The following is a 17909-nucleotide window of genomic DNA, read 5'->3' as shown; positions in this document are numbered from 1 at the left end:
TCGCACCCCCCTCAGATTTAGTTATAAGTTAGCACAGTGGATAGGCCTTGAAAAACTGAACACAGATCAATCGAGAAAACAGGAAGAAGTTGTGTGGAACTATGAAAAAAATTAGTAAAATATACAAACTGAGTAGTCCATGCGCAAGATAAACAACATCAAGGACACTGGCAGTCAAAGAGCGCCGTGGTCGCGTGGTTAGCGAGAGCAGCTACGGAATGAGATGTGACAAACTCTTATGTTTTCATCACTTTTTTGGAAGTGATTATCACATCCACAAGAAAACCTAAATCGGGCAAGGTAGAAGAATCTTTTTACCCATTCGCCAAGTGTACAAGTTAGATGGGTCAACAACATATTCCTGTCATGTGACGCACATGCCGTCACCAGTGTCGTATAGAATATATCATACGTGTTTTCCCGTGGAGGAATCGGTTGACCTATGACCTTGCGATCAAATGTTTTCGGTTCCAATTGGAGAGGTACGTCCTTTCGTCTACTAATCGCACGGTTTTGCGGTGCGGTCGCAAAACACAGACACTAAACTTATTGCAGTGAACAGAGACCAGAGACGTCAATGAACGAACGGACAGATCATAACTTTGCGAAAATAAAGAAAGTAAAATTTTCTGTTGAGGGATGACTTGAACCAAGGACCTCTCGCTCCGCAGCTACTCACGCAAACCACGGGACCACGGCGCTCCTTAGCATACATTCTCCTTGATGTTGCCTATCTTGCTAGTGGACTACTCAGTTTGTATATTTTACTAATTTTTTTCACGGTTCCACACAATTTCTTCCTGTTTTCTCGATTGATCTGTGTTCAGTTTTTCAAGCCCTATCCACTGTGCCAACTTATAACTGAATCTGAGGGAGGTGCGATGGGGAGGTTCCCTTGTTAGTGAACTCATGGAATCTGTATAATTAAAAAAAAAATGAACTTTAACGTAAGTTAATTATCTGTTGCAATTTAGAAGGGTTCTTAAAACGAAATCTCTCGCATTTACAGTTACTGTTAACACTTTGAAAAATACACTCCTGGAAATGGAAAAAAAGAACACATTGACACCGGTGTGTCAGACCCACCATACTTGCTCCGGACACTGCGAGAGGGCAGTACAAGCAATGATCACACGCACGGCACAGCGGGCACACCAGGAACCGCGGTGTTGGCCGTCGAATGGCGCTAGCTGCGCAGCATTTGTGCACCGCCGCCGTCAGTGTCAGCCAGTTTGCCGTGGCATACGGAGCTCCATCGCAGTCTTTAACACTGGTAGCATGCCGCGACAGCGTGGACGTGAACCGTATGTGCAGTTGACGGACTTTGAGCGAGGGCGTATAGTGGGCATGCGGGAGGCCGGGTGGACGTACCGCCGAATTGCTCAACACGTGGGGCGTGAGGTCTCCGCAGTACATCGATGTTGTCGCCAGTGGTCGGCAGAAGGTGCACGTGCCCGTCGACCTGGGACCGGACCGCAGCGACGCACGGATGCACGCCAAGACCGTAGGATCCTACGCAGTGCTGTAGAGGACCGCACCGCCACTTCCCAGCAAATTAGGGACACTGTTGCTCCTGGGGTATCGGCGAGGACCATTCGCAACCGTCTCCATGAAGCTGGGCTACGGTACCGCACACCGTTAGGCCGTCTTCCGCTCACGCCCCAACATCGTGCAGCCCGCCTCCAGTGGTGTCGCGACAGGCGTGAATAGAGGGACGAATGGAGACGTGTCGTCTTCAGCGATGAGAGTCGCTTCTGCCTTGGTGCCAATGATGGTCGTATGCGTGTTTGGCGCCGTGCAGGTGAGCGCCACAATCAGGACTGCATACGACCGGCATCATGGTGTGGGGAGCGATCTCCTACACTGGCCGTACACCACTGGTGATCGTCGAGGGGACACTGAATAGTGCACGGTACATCCAAACCGTCATCGAACCCATCGTTCTACCATTCCTAGACCGGCAAGGGAACTTGCTGTTCCAACAGGACAATGCACGTCCGCATGTATCCCGTGCCACCCAACGTGCTCTAGAAGGTGTAAGTCAACTACCCTGGCCAGCAAGATCTCCGGATCTGTCCCCCATTGAGCATGTTTGGGACTGGATGAAGCGTCGTCTCACGCGGTCTGCACGTCCAGCACGAACGCTGGTCCAACTGAGGCGCCAGGTGGAAATGGCATGGCAAGCCTTTCCACAGGACTACATCCAGCATCTCTACGATCGTCTCCATGGGAGAATAGCAGCCTTCATTGCTGCGAAAGGTGGATATACACTGTACTAGTGCCGACATTGTGCATGCTCTGTTGCCTGTGTCTATGTGCCTGTGGTTCTGTCAGTGTGATCACGTGATGTATCTGACCCCAGGAATGTGTGAATAAAGTTTCCCCTTCCTGGGACAATGAATTCACGGTGTTCGTATTTCAATTTCCAGGAGTGTAAATTAATACTTTGGCGCGTAATGGCCGAACAGAGGCTCCATCGGAAGATGAGGTTCCCGCAGGGCAAATTACTGAAAAAATGATTATTAAAAATAAGTAGCCGGTGCGACCATTTGAGGTGACAACTATTACAAATAAATTCATTTTATGATAACAATATTTAGTTTACGAGGGCAGTTCAATAAGTAATGCAACACATTTTTTTTTCTGAAACAGGGGTTGTTTTATTCAGCATTGAAATACACCAGGTTATTATCCAATCTTTTAGCTACACAATACTATTTTTCAACGTAATCTCCATTCAATGCTACGGCCTTACGCCACCTTGAAATGAGGGCCTTTATGCCTGCACGGTACCATTCCACTGGTCGATGTCGGAGCCAACGTCGTACTGCATCAATAACGTCTTCATCATCCGCGTAGTGCCTCCCACGGATTGCGTCCTTCATAGGGCCAAACATATGGAAATCCGACGGTGCGAGATCGGGGCTGTAGGGTGCATGAGGAAGAACAGTCCACTGAAGTTTTGTGAGCTCCTCTCGGGTGCGAAGACTTGTGTGAGGTCTCGCGTTGTCATGAAGAAGGAGAAGTTCGTTCAGATTTTTGTGCCTACGAACACGCTGAAGTCGTTTCTTCAATTTCTGAAGAGTAGCACAATACACTTCAGAGTTGATCGTTTGACCATGGGGAAGGACATCGAACAGAATAACCCCTTCAGCGTCCCAGAAGACTGTAACCATGACTTTACCGGCTGAGGGTATGGCTTTAAACATTTTCTTGGTAGGGGAGAGGGTGTGGCGCCACTCCATTGATTGCCGTTTTGTTTCAGGTTCGAAGTGATGAACCCATGTTTCATCGCCTGTAACAATCTTTGACAAGAAATTGTCACCCTCAGCCACATGACGAGCAAGCAATTCCGCACAGATGGTTCTCCTTTGCTCTTTATGGTGATCGGTTAGACAACGAGGGACCCAGCGGGAACAAACCTTTGAATATCCCAACTGGTGAACAATTGTGACAGCACTACCAACAGAGATGTCAAGTTGAGCACTGAGTTGTTTGATGGTGATCCGTCGATCATCTCGAACGAGTGTGTTCGCACGCTCCGCCATTGCAGGAGTCACAGCTGTGCACGGCCGGCCGGCACGCGGGAGATCAGACAGTCTTGCTTGACCTTGCGGCGATGATGACACACGCTTTGGCCAACGACTCACCGTGCTTTTGTCCACTGCCAGATCACCGTAGACATTCTGCAAGCGCCTATGAATATCTGAGATGCCCTGGTTTTCCACCAAAAGAAACTCGATCACTGCCCGTTGTTTGCAACGCACATCCGTTACAGACGCCATTTTAACAGCTCCGTACCACGCTGCCACCTGTCGGAAGTCAATGAAACTATACGAGACGAAGCGGGAATGTTTGAAAATATTCCACAAGAAATTTCCGGTTTTTTCAACCAAAATTGGCCGAGAAAAAAAATGTGTTGCATTACTTATTGAACTGCCCTCGTATTTTAGGAGAATACCGAATAACTTACATAAAATATGTGTAGCCGTTCAATGGCTGCCTTCCGTGTCGCGAAACAAAACTGTGTATACCATAAAACACGTCCTTCCTCCTCGGCCGTAGAATCGCGTCTCTTTTCGATCCTCTTTTATTTTCATAGACATGTTTTAAATAACGATGTTACTCTTAAAATATCGCTGCATATTAGTTGTTTCAAGAACATTAACTGTATCTTTTATATTAATTATATTCATAAAATACATTAACTACGGTTTACAACCGATAAAAATGTCAATATTTATGTGACGTACCGTCACACAACCACACATACCTAAATTTAATACAAAACATTCACAGTTTCTACTCGTACCTGTGGTTCAATTATCAACGTCTCAGACGTGATTGTGACGATAATTACAATTACCAACACAGTAATACTACGTAATAATTTATTTATTTACCGTTGGATTTATGAAACATTAATAAACACGCACATGCAGGGTGATTTTTTTCAAATGGTTCAAATGGCTCTGAGCACTATGGGACTCAACTGCTGTGGTCATAAGTCCCCTAGAACTTAGAACTACTTAAACCTAACTAACCTAAGGACAGCACACAACACCCAGCCATCACGAGGCAGAGAAAATCCCTGACCCCGCCGGGAATCGAACCCGGGAACCCGGGCGTGGGAAGCGAGAACGCTACCGCACGACCACGAGATGCGGGCGGTGATTTTTTTCCACCGTGTACAAACTCTAGGGATTGATTGATGAGAGAATACGGAACAAAAAAAGGTTTCCATGCTAGAGATCATTTATTCAGTCACAGACTGTTACAGAGACTGCGGTCTAATACGCGCTGTACCATGCAGCCACAGTTCAGTACGTGCTGAAAATGGTTTCCATGTGCCTCAGCGCGTGCCTGTACGCGCCGTAGCGTGTTCTGTCTCACGCGTTTACATCGGTCAGGCTCCATCCGAACTGTGTCAAACGCAGCGTGAATACGCCGCTCCAGTGTACTCACAACTGGAACGGGCTCTGCACACATCATAATTTTGAGATGGCCCCATAACCAGTAATCGCAAAGGTTGAGATCTGGTGAGCGAGTAGGCCATGCAACTGGACCCCCTCGTCCGATCCATCAGGGAAGACATGACTGAGATGCGTGGGAACGTGACAGCCGTTGTGGCCGAGCGGTTCTAGGCGCTTCAGTCCGGAACCGCGCTGCTGCTACGGTCGCAAGTTCGAATCCTGCCTCGGGCATGGATGTGTGTGATGTCGTTAGGTTAGTTAGGTTTAAGTAGTTCTAAGTCTTGGGGACTGATGACCTCAGATGTTAAGTCCCATAGTGCTTAGAGCCATTTGAACCATTTTCGTGGGAACGTTAACAGCCAAGTTCCGGCCTGCTATGCGACGTGCAAGGAAGACTGTTATGGAAGTTGAAGATACCACTCCGCGTAATGGTGGCCTCATCTGGACGACACAAATCCCGGAATCGAGGTTGCCTGGTGAATAAACAAGTGATAAAACTGCTTCCGATGTGGAAAGTCTGTCGCTAGTAAGCCGTGCAAGCGCTTTAATTAATAAAGGTAGTAACAATTGTCATGGAGAATGTTCCACAAGGCCGTCTGTCTCACCCTGTACTAACGGGCCTGGTAATGACACGGCGGTCGCCTTCCACAGTGTCAGTCACATTTTCCTCCAAGTCTGGTGTCCTAACATTTCGGGTACGTCCTTCATGATTTCCTGCATCCTGAAACGACCCTGTCTCGGACATACGGTGAAACACTGTTACAGACACTGAATGCCGTAGTTGCTGTCGGTGGGGATAGGTTGGTTGGCTGGTGTGTGGGGGTTGAAGGGACCACACTGCGGAGATAGGCCTCCTGACAGAACCTTGGTGTCTGCCGCCCTTTGCCATTTGCCTTTCCGTAAGTAACGCCATGTTGCGAGCTTTCGATTCGAGTACGGAACCACTGTATACAACGCTGTACCACATACACAACAAGGCGAGTCTGCAAGTGAAGTGTATCGGACACAACATAACCAATGACTGTGGCATGAGACAGCGCTAGGGCATGACGTATGAGGAACAGTACGACCCTCTAAGGGGAAATCATTCATACTGTAACTGTGACTGCAAGGTACAGCGCGTATTAGACCGCAGTCTCTGTAACAGTGTATAACTGAATAAATGGTCCTTAGCATGGAAACCATGCGTTTCCTGACATATGTTTATGAGACCTTCTTTTGTTGTGTATCCTCTCATCGATCAATCTGTAGAGTTTGTACACCGTGGAGAAAATTACCCTGTAGTAGTAACAGAATGTACAGTGTAATCGATATGGGTACTCGTACCGCTGCGCCTATTGCTGATCAAAAAGTACTGTGAGTGACGTGTGGGTGCTATTCTGTCATTCTGCGCAATGGATTAATCTGAGATTTACCCTTTACCTGTGGCTCCTTCAAGATGCAATTTCCACCCCCACACTACTACAGAAGTCAGACAGACGCTCCTAACGTTTTAAAGAGAAATGTCTGAAAAACTTTCAGCAATAAATATTTTCTGGAGTCGTCCACTGTAAGGAAATGACACTAAAATTCACAAAATTTCTTACGTAACTAGTGGGATACTTGGGTACTGGAGTAGTGCTAGTTAGTGTAAGAAAAACATGAACCTAACGAAAATTATTACTTTTTTTGGAAAAATTCTTAGAAATCACAATGGCACTTTTAGTTATGAACTGAACGAGCTATTTCCGGGTTCTTTTTGGAATGTGAAGTTACCTCTTAAGGATAGGATTCGCTAATGAAATTTCTATACAAAGTTTAAGATTGTTATGGACTTGGCAGAATGGCTGGGAGGCGCGCCTACTCAACTTGAATAATTATCCTTTAGAATGTTGCTAGGAATGGTCGAGGATGTCGCGTGTGAAATGCAGTGAAGTGTACTGTTGTGGAGGAAATATGGGGCTCGCAAGAACTGTAGCGCACAATACTGTAAGCTGCGATGACTGCTCGCTGCTGACAAATAAGATAACTCTCGTTCTATCTGGATTGACCTTCTCCAATTTAACTCTCCCTACGCCTTGATGAAGTCAAGGACTCCTATTCGCCCCTAGTCTAACTATAGGCGTGGTTCACGGGGCAGATAACCAGTCCACCATGATGCCACTCAAAAATTCGCTCGCAGGCGTTTAACTATGACTCTGTCCGTTCACACCACACAATAAGTGTGGCGGCCAACACAGTGAACAACGCTTAATCGCAAGGACTCAATATAGAGTCGCACTTCGATTCGCTCTCAACAGAGGTGCTCTCCCAGTGAAGTACTGAGGAGAGACTTGTTCCTCGCTCTTTGAGTACACGTACGAGCGCGCACGCTCTCATTACGTCTTCTCGCTCCAAGAGCGACAATGGAACAGCCCCTCTCCATGCCAGACATGAAGGGGTATATCTTTTGGTCTCTTCCATTACTTCTTCAGCTCAAGGTGTCAGGAATATCGTCTGCCAATCAGCATTGCTCATCTAAAACAGGAGAATGACGTTTCGTTTAAGGCGACCAATCCAGAAATCTGTAGCATCGGCATTTGGCGTTTGCTGTCTCCCTGTGAAAACCTCTGAAAAGAACGTGTAGGCTGGGAGCTCCCACACAATGTAGCGGAATTTGCTTTTAAGCCGAACGCGGGGTCATTCTCCCTTTCACTCGGGCAAACGCTGTCTGTTCTACAGGTGGTCACCGGCCAACATAGATAGGTTGAGTCGTCCTCTGAAGGGACCAGCCTCCTGGCGTGTGTTTGGCTCTCCCGAACTAAAAGCTTTTGTGACTGTCATGTCTTGAATGTGTGTGTGTACACCAGCCTCGAGAATTTAACTTCACTGCGTACTTGCGATTTACTCATTATTTGCATATTGTTTACATGAATTCATACAACATTAACTTTATCTTATCGAGTATGGGTTCGAATGAAGCGTCTTGATGTGCGGAATATGATTGTGAGGGCGGAATATGTAAGTAATGAAGGTAAAAAAAGGAGACCACAATGTCTTACAGTACGGTCAAGTGTTTTGTATAGCATTTGGGCTAGGGACTATTCATACACCAACAGAAGGATCATCTCACTACATCTACATCTACATCATAATCCGCAAGCCACCTAATGGTGGGTGGCGGAGGGTACTTCGGTACGACTATCTGTTTCCTCCAACTCTGTTCCACTCGCGAACAGTGTGTGGGAAGAATGATTGTCGGTAATCCTCTGTTCTGGCTCTAACACAGAGCCATTGTCCTACAGTACTGTGTTGAAGTATGACTATTACACATTTCCTCCTGCTTAGACAAGTGGAGCAAATCGTTGATTCATTTTGTGTTTGATGTGGTCTACTGTGGGCTTATTGGACTCAAGGGGGCGCCATTAGCTCATATGCAGTTCTGTGGAAAACCCCACAAAAGGGTCTTTTTGCTATATTTTCGCCGTCATCAGCGGACCAAAACCGACCTGAGGATTCCAAGACAGCTATGCCCTACAAATGGCTGAAATTTTTACGATGGATTCCTAAGATTCCGATCTCGATCAGCCTTGAAAATTTTCTTCGTATCTTCATCCGTTTCCGAGGTACAAAGGTTTAAATTTAACCTACTTTTACAAACGTAAAATCCGATGCGAGGGGAAAACGTAGTTTATAAAGTGACGTAGCACGGAGAAATATGTTGTAAAGTGTCTCCGTGATCATATGAGGAATCCAATATTGTTGTACTGCAGAAGATGAAAATGTTTTGCACGTAAAATACAGAGTGAGGTTTTGCGTTATTTCAATTTTACGTAAGTAAACTGTTTAAATTTTACTGTGCAATATATTTCTTTTAATATGGTTTACACGCCCTACTACAGCAGGAAAAAGAAGGGAAGCAGCGGAAAAATGATTCTATCGAGGCACAAAAAAATACGAATATGTTCTAGTTTATTTAAAAGACTCTTGACTGAAGATGGGGATAGCAGCTGCCTCATTCTACCTTCCTCAGCACCTTAAAAAATTTTTCTAAAAATTTTGGCATGTAAACAGAGTCGCGTTTTTTTGTGCCGCAAGAGAAGAACACAGTGGCAGTGTCAAAGAGACGGAAAAGTAATAAATACTAGAAGGTACTAGACAGTATTTATCTTAGGGGAAGAGCGAAGATGACAGTGGCAGTGTGAGATAAAGAGAGGCACACAGTGGCAGTGGAAAATTGTTGACAGTGACAGAAAAGTGCTAGGAAAAGAGAGGAGACAGTGACAAAAGGGAGGTAGTGGGTGAGAGCCAGTGATACTGAGACACAGAGTGTATGACAATGACGACGAGGGAGGGAGAGGCAGTGACACTGGGAAGATACAGCAGCAATAGGAAAGAGCGAATGAGATATTAGCAATAAAAGAGAGCAAGAGGGAGATAGTGAGGGGAGACTGTAGTAGTTGGACAGATCGAAGGGACCTTTGCCTGTGGCATAGGAGACAATGGCAGAGAGACACAAATAGATAATGACAATGGGTTTGGTTGAATTAGTGAGTGAGAAAGGGCAGCTGGGAGTGAACGGGTAAACGCGACTTATAACGGTGGAACTTTGGGTGTGAGTGAGATACTGTTGGGGGAACTTCTGGGAGCTGAGGTGAGTTGCTTGTTAAAAAAAGTACCAATCTGTTTGCATTTCAAAATTTATACGAAAATTTCTAAAGGTGTTGAGGAAGGTGGAATGAGGCAACTGATACCCCACACTTGAGGCAGAGTCCTTTAAATAAACAGGAACATATTAGAATTTTTGTGCTCCGTCAAGTGCATCTCTCCGCTGGTACGAGGGTAATCCCAAAACTTAGGTCTACTATTTTTTTTTTTAAGTGCAGAACTCTGTTTGTATGGCAGATGGTCACACTGTTATGAAGAGTGCTTCACGCGCTGTGTGTAAACATGCGCACGCCGCGCTGAGACGCTCATTATGGCTTGGCAGCCGCTGAGAAAGGAGCTCCCGTTGGATGTTATCACCAGGTGCGAATTCCGCGCATTTATTCGCTTTTTGAACGCAAAGGGCACTGCGCCGATTAAAATCCATCGCCAATTGACGAAAGCGTATGGTGAGTCGTGCATGGACGTCAAAAATGTTCGTAAGTGGTGTAGAGAGTTTGCAGCTAGTCGGACCGAAATTCACGACGAACAAAGGAGCGGGAGAAGGTTGAGCAAAGCATGCGTGAAGATCGGCGGATCACCCTGGATGATCTCTGCACGTTGATTCCTGAGATTTCCCGAAGCACCGCTCACAGAATTTTAAAGGAAACATTGGACTACTGGAAGGTGTGCGCAAGACGGGTGCCACGCATGCTGACCGAGGACCACATGCGGCAACAAGTTGATACTTCCCGCGCATTTCTTCACCGCCTTGTAGCCGAACAGGACAACTTTCTGGACTCAATTATCACGGGTGACGAAACCTTTGGCCGGAAAGCGATTCAGCCCCGACGAAGAGGTGAAAGAAGAGGTTCATAACTTTCTCAACAGTATGGCGGCGAGCTGGTATGACATGGGCATACAAAAACTGCCACAGCGTCTACAAAAATTCATCGGCAGAAATGGTGATTATGTCTAAAAATAGCTAAATATTCAAGCTGTAAAGTGATGTAAACCATTGTAGAAATAAACGGGTCTATGTACTTATAAAAATAGGAGACCTCACTTTTGGGATTACCCTCGTATATGCGAATATAACACTTGCGACCCACCCTGGCCTCCCACATGTAACAATAGTATTTACGGTTGTACAAATTTTCTTTCTAGCCGTAATTTTGTTTATGGCCCTCTGCATAGGGCTGTGATTCAAATTTAGAGGTCTCAGTTAGCTGAATATCACCAATTTTATATAAGTGAAACGATTTCAGTAGTACACTCCGAGAACGACCACTTGCCAGCCATCTGACTTCAGCGCGTCTGGCACAACCTAAATATTCTTTGTGACATATTACTACACCTGCATGTCTTAAAAATTAACTTTGTAGCCTTACAGCCAACCAGAACATCTCATCTGCTTGCTATCTGATACGTCGTGCCTCTCACGTCATTTAGGAAGTTAGCAGTAACTCGTGCTGGCCTCCAGACGGTAGTAACCTGCGCCGGTGGGAGGACGGAGGGGAAGTGGCGAGAAATTCCTTTCTCTTACGTGGCGTGCCAGCACGAGCAGCTCCCTATTAACAACTCGTCGATGTATGTTTCGACTGATTCTGAATGTGTGGAAAGACTGAAATGAGGTACGCGGATCAGACGATACCTTAAGGAAATTTCAGAAGGAAGCGGAGAAAGAAGGAATGCTGGCGGAGGTTCAGGAATAGGACCGCGGATTGCAACTGTCTTGTAGGACCCTGAGGAAGCAGCTGAAACAGGTGATCGGCCTGATGCCGAGAACACTGATCCAAAGAAAGAGGGGATGGGTGAATGCAGGCGGAAAACTGTTGAAGACAGTGTTCAGGACAGCCGATGACGAAGATATGCAGAATTTGAATAACACACTGAGCCGGGCACAAGCAGTAGCGCATGCTGCTGACGGTAAGGTAGAATGCAATGTACATGGAACAGGCTGTACTGAATAACGGAAGGATGGTACGGGAATTGGCAACAAAACTGATGCATTATACACAGAGCACCAAGCGGACTATAAATGTTGATCGTGAAAGGGTACAGAACCAATTGAATGCAACAGAAGGGCAGATAGCTTTAGCTATATAGTTACGCAATGGCTCAAGATTGGAAGCAACAACGTTACAGGAATCCGTCTTCCATGTCATACGTGGGCAACTAAGTGCTTCATTTTTGCCGGCGCAGTAGTTCTCTAGCCAGACTGCGAGAAGCACAGGAAGTATTTTATAACAGAGTTACGCTTTAGAGCGGAACCAACTGAGGGCAGTTTGACATTGTTTTACCACTTGTCAGCTGTCGAAGTGAAAACATGTGGATAGAGATTACATGTAGCGATAAATTTTTCGCTTATAGGCTTGAATGCCCGATATCAATATTTTATTGTATACTCTTACCAAGTGGAATGAGACATCCTATTAACAACGTTAACAACGCCACATTAGGGAAAGAGGTGCAAGTATGAACTAGCGAGGTACTAATAGTTTCAGAAAACAGATCTTATACTCTGATGTCCTTGGAAGAGTTGTGGAGTTGTCAACAGGACAGTACCAATCACGGTCTGTCTGACCAGGTAGTCTGGACTGACACACAGGCATTTGAGGTACAATGATTCCTGGGAAATCTGAAGCAAGAGAATGTGTGAAGGCAGTATTAACCTCCTGTCCGGATTTTAAAAGAATTGGTGGGCAGTAGATTACAGAGATTACAGTTACAAAAGGGAATCCCACAGGGTGTGTTCAAGATGAAGCTAAAAGACGACGTAAATTATGCCAACACTCAGAAGAGCTGAAATACAAACAACCAAGGAGCTCATTGTCTCAGACTGTGTGAAAGAGAATGTGAGAAACGCCTGATTCGGCTCTTAGGCAACAGTGCAGAGCAGACAGAATGCTCTTCTGTAACAGTGTTTACATGTAATAACTGCACCTAGGGACGAGGCAAGAACGCCTACCAGGCTGCAAACTTTGCGTAAAGAACCGCTCTGAAGCTCCGAAATTAAACATTAGGCGAGCCAGCAACGCTGGTACTTTTGGTCACCACTATGGGAGCATCACGTCACCAACTGCTATAAAACTCTCACGCTCCTTCCACTCACGCTTAGTCTGGCCACTCCATGTGCATCAGGCTAATGGAAGGGCAGCTCAACTATTAGCAGAACAACGCAGTGAATACGACGAAGCGTTACCAGCTGCTGGCAACTTGGAATCTATGTCTACGCGTTCACTACCATCTGGCTGTGAACTGCATTCCTGCTGGTCTCACGTGTGACGACCCCAAAATGAGGACAGGTCGATCTTCTGTGAATGAAGAACCTACCTGCCCTGCTCCGAGCTGTTCAGCTTGGGAGCAGGGTTTCTGTGCCACCGTCCTGGGTAGCACAGTATGCTGGGATCATGTCTCAGGCTGCCTTCTGTGTCGCTGTTGGGTAGTTCACTTACAGTGCCCGTCGACCCCTTTACAACAGGGGCCTGCCGGTTTCTGGGGTCAAGTGCACCTACACTCAGTGATAGCGCTGATGTTGTGACAGAGGCCCACAGTCAGGGCAGGCTCCATCCCCCTTCTATGACGGCTCTGGAGGGCTGACCTCAAACAAGGCTGGGGTCAGTGCTGACAGATTCCTTACCAGTCACTGACGAACTACCCTGCACCTTTGTACAATGTAGGCACAGCATGGCCGCTACTAGACCACATTGTCAAGAAGGCGAGTGATTGTAAAATTGTCGTAAATAAATTGTTAGTTGAGTGATGGCTTATTAGTTCAAAAATGGCTCTGAGCACTATGGGACTTAACATCTGAGGTCATCAGTCCCCTAGAACTTAGAACTACTTAAACCTAACTAACCTAATGACATCACACATCCATGCCCGAGGCAGGATTCGAACCTGCGACCGTAGCGGTCGGGCAGTACCTGACTGTAGCGCCTAGAGCCGCTCGGCCACCTCGGTCGGTACTTATTAATGCCTTAGTGGAAGATTACAGACTGATAATGTAATAGTAAGACAAAGATTTCAGAACCATACTTGAAATCGTAAGACATTTCCAGGGACAGATGTTGATTCTGACCATAAATTATTGGTTATGAACTGTTGATTAAAACTCAAGAATTTGCAAAAAATTGGGAGATTATGAAAAATGGAACCTGCGAAAGTAGAATGAAGCAGAGGTTGTTAAGACTTTGAGAGTGGAGTTAGCCAATGGCTGACTACAACAAGGTACAGGGGTCACCCAGTGCCAGGTTGGAAACCTCTGTGATTCATCAGGATGCAAATCGAGGGCTGTGAGGCGTCATTAGACGCAATAAAATTATTCCACTTTTTACTGAAAATACAAGTTGTTGCTGCTTCTTCTGCGTCGACTGGCAGCTATGTAATATGGAAAAAACTCCAGTAGTGGACTAACAGTTAATGAGGGGGCTGCACCAGCTCAGCGTGGAAGTCCATGATATCCTAAAGCGGCGATTTTGCTGCCTATTGGTGAGGAAGGCACGCCCCCTCAGTAGCGCTACTTGGAGTTGCCGGTGCCCACGACATGTGTGTTTAAATTAACGCTTCGGTTCGGGAGTACTCAGTCTCTCCCAGATTACTGCCCGCACTGTCCTCTCTGGTGGGCCATAATGTCGGATGTGTTTAGTCATGTTGAATGCTGAATCTGGTCCACCAGTATGGTGGGCATTCAGTCCTGTCCGACACTGGAGTTTAGGGCAGCTTCTGCCCTGGACTGGAGTCGTGTTGGTAGGCCCTTGGATTACCCGACAGCGCTGGCTGCTGAACTGACATCAGTACTGGATTCTGACGCTCAACACCCGTGGCTTTGGATCGCTGATCTTGTAGGGCAGCAATTACAACACTAGAGCAGAGTAACACACAAGATGTTAACATGCCATAATCAGAGAATCAAGTGTGAATGACATGAATACCATCGGTCCTGCTGATCGGGTGACAAAAGCTAGTGGGGGTAGATCATTTATGTTAGTGAGGAGAAGCTCTACGTCATTCGTAATGACGAACTGATTCTGATTTTTCTGATTCGTCAGCGATTTTCAGTTCCACTACAATGAATTTGTTACAGGGTCTTTATTGCTTAGTCCAAGTCTTTGCAGACGTAGCTTAGTTCTACGTAGTGTTACTTATGTAATGTTACGGGAGTAAGGAAGGCTGTTTGGTCTGCACTGTTCTAACCATTTTCTGCTGAGTTGCTCCCAATCTCTCTTAAGAGTGTCGAAGTGGCTGCCTTCCTGACCCAGTAGTGGGGTTGAAATGTTTATGTTTGCCACTTGACGGCTGGCGACACTTCCAAGTGATTCAGTAAGGGCAGCAGGATAACACTAGTTGTATGGTATCGTCAGTTTTTGAGTTGTATTGCGATTTTATGCCGTCCTTGTGTAGCGCTATGCATATGGTTGTGTAATTAGGCTCAATCTTTATGATTAATTACGTAATTAGGACCGATCTTTGCGTCAGTTTCCCGACCAAAATAAATAAATAAAGTACACTAACCTTACCTTCCTCTGATGCATCTGGACAGTTTGCAGTTGTTGGAGAGTGCACTTGGGCTTTCCATGAAGTATAATCAGAGTTCGAGTCCCAGAAAGCACAGCCCTGGGACAAAGTAGTTCCCACCAAATTCGAAATTCCCGCCAAAATTCGAAATTCCCGCCAATAGGGTAGGTTTGGGGGGGGGGAAGGGTGGGGAATGGGAGAGGGGGCGGAGGGGCCCAAGTGCAGGCTGCGAAAAACACGTACCGTCATGTGGGTGTGAGTGTGGGTGTGGTCACGTATGGAGGTTGGGATGGTTGGGAGCGGGGGTGGGCAGGACGGGGGGTGGGGATAGTCGTTGTCGGGGCGGGGGTGATTAATTGATCAATTTAATTAATTTTCATGTCAATTTCATATCAAAATTGCGTTCGTAACACCAACTCCCTACTTCTTGAATATTCTACTCCAAGGCTTAATAGAGCTTTTTCAGAGAGGTGTTTCCAGAAGTTATGAGATTCTTACTTCATTTTCTCGAAATTTTACCATTTTTCGACAATTTGAAGACTTTTTTCAATTATATTGCTAAATTTAGTTTCCAGAACTTGCGATATTGCTTATAAAGAAGTAAAATCAAGAGCTTTTTCCATTTATAATATGAATTTCGTTTAACTGAAAGACCAGATGCATTAGCCTTCAGCACACGTGGGTATTCACATGTGGGTGTGACTTGTGTACTGTATCTCTATAGTTATTGACTACACGTTTTTGTAACTATGACTTTATAATTAGTAAATGACAATCATATTTTTTACTTCTTGGCCTTGGTAAAAGAACACAAGCTCTCTAAACATCCGAATCTTTTATGTCCATTATCTGGAAGCCTTTATATCTGTAGCCCTGTTATACGTGATTAGTTTGTGCGAGGGATGTTTAATATATAACGCAATACATGTTTTTTCTTGATTAATTTCGGGTGAAAAAATGCGGAATTTACTGTCGGAGATCTTGCATGGAATATTCCCGCTTCAGCCTCATAGATCCATGAAGTTGCGATAGGTGGCGGCGCTATCAGTAGCCTTCAAAATGGCGTCTGTAACGGAAGTGCGTTCCAAGCAGAGAGCTGTCACTGAGTTTATTTTGGAAGAAACCCAGAGCATCGCAGATACTCATAAACCTTGCAGGATGTCTAAGGAGACATGACAGTGTGAAACGTCCCCTTAGAACAATTATACATGACTGTGCTTAAACTGACACACAATATTTTTAGCGCAACGCAATCTGACTTTCAAAAATCCCTACAAAAGAATGGCCCTGATTAACATTAACCTAAACCTTTCACAAATCACCTACCTCACAAAAATCTTCGTTACTGGAACTACTGCAATACAGCGAGCGCCACTATTGCCAGCTAAATGAAAGATTCAAACTACAGAAGGCACTAACTACTAGTAGGCATAGTTAGCAAATGAAAGATTTTAATAGAGAACAAACAATGTATTTACCTTAATAGTCATAATATATATAGCAGTTCATAATATCCAGTATAACAAATTTCAAAACTCCGCCATCTCTCTCCCCACATCCACCACTGCTGGCGGCTCACCTCCAACTGCGCAACGCTAAGCGCTGTTCACATCCAGCTGCCCAACACTACAATGGCAGACAACAATGCAAACTAGCCACAGACTGCACACAGCACAGCCAGTGATTTTCATATAGAGCGCTACGTAACGTTGCCAATAAGAAAACATAAACAGCCTACTTACATAGCACCCATGCTCCCCACAAAAAATTTTACAAATTGTTTTGGGCACTGGGCAATACATATTTGTTAAAATTTTTCATAATCGTAATTACAATAACAAAGAAATCAAATGCACACACTTATTGATACAATGTTGGTCAAAAGCTAAAATTTTCTCACAGTCCATAAAGATAGTCCCGATCATTCATCATAATAGTAACTACAGTTTTTTTTTCACAAAGTCTCATTAGAAAAAGAAATTGTACACAGAAGTAGTGGATTTCCATGCAGTCTTGAAGTAGTAGTGTTGTCCTTCCAACGGAAAGACAGTGCTGACTCTTGACATGCAGACAGGTAATGGGCCACAACAGAGCAAACCCACCGCAGTGTCAGTCGAAGTTGATGAATATTGGTAGGTAGGTCATCACAGAGTAGACCCACTGTAGTCCTGGTAGAGATTACGGTATTGGTGTGTCATCAAAGGTGTAGACCCACTGTAGTCCTTGTAGAAATAATGGTACTGGTGAGTCAGCAAAGGTGTAGATCCACTGTAGTCCATGTAGAAATAATGGTATTGGTGAGTCAGCAAAGGTGTAGACCCACTGTAGTCCTTGTAGAAATAATGACTATTGGTGGGTCATTAAAGATGCACCCTATAGTCCTTGTAGAGATGGCCAGCAGCCATCTGTTGTGACTGTGCGGGTGCACAATCACCATTGAAGAGTCTTGCAGTTAATATAGCAAGTCCATAACCACCACTTGTGCACTCACAAAGTTTTTTGAGTTGTCCTTAGAACCAGCAATGCTGTTATCCAGTCCCTTGCTGAATTAGTAACACACATGCAAACACTAACAATCCCAACTTCTCACATATTGTCCATATACTATGACCAACTGAAATGTGTGCAGTGAAATGAATGCTTACAAGTTACTTAATTTGATGAACTGGTGTCAATTACAATATTATAACATGAGAATACAATTACAAAGGTACAAAATACATCATTAAAAAATAACAATACAGATAACATTTGTAGGAATAGGGGCTTTACAAAAGAATAGAAATAAACATATACATCAGTGTTACAGGAATT

This window comes from Schistocerca cancellata, chromosome 7, assembly GCF_023864275.1.
Source record: "Schistocerca cancellata isolate TAMUIC-IGC-003103 chromosome 7, iqSchCanc2.1, whole genome shotgun sequence".
NCBI classification, from domain to species: domain Eukaryota; kingdom Metazoa; phylum Arthropoda; class Insecta; order Orthoptera; family Acrididae; genus Schistocerca; species Schistocerca cancellata.
This window is presented reverse-complemented; position numbering follows the sequence as displayed.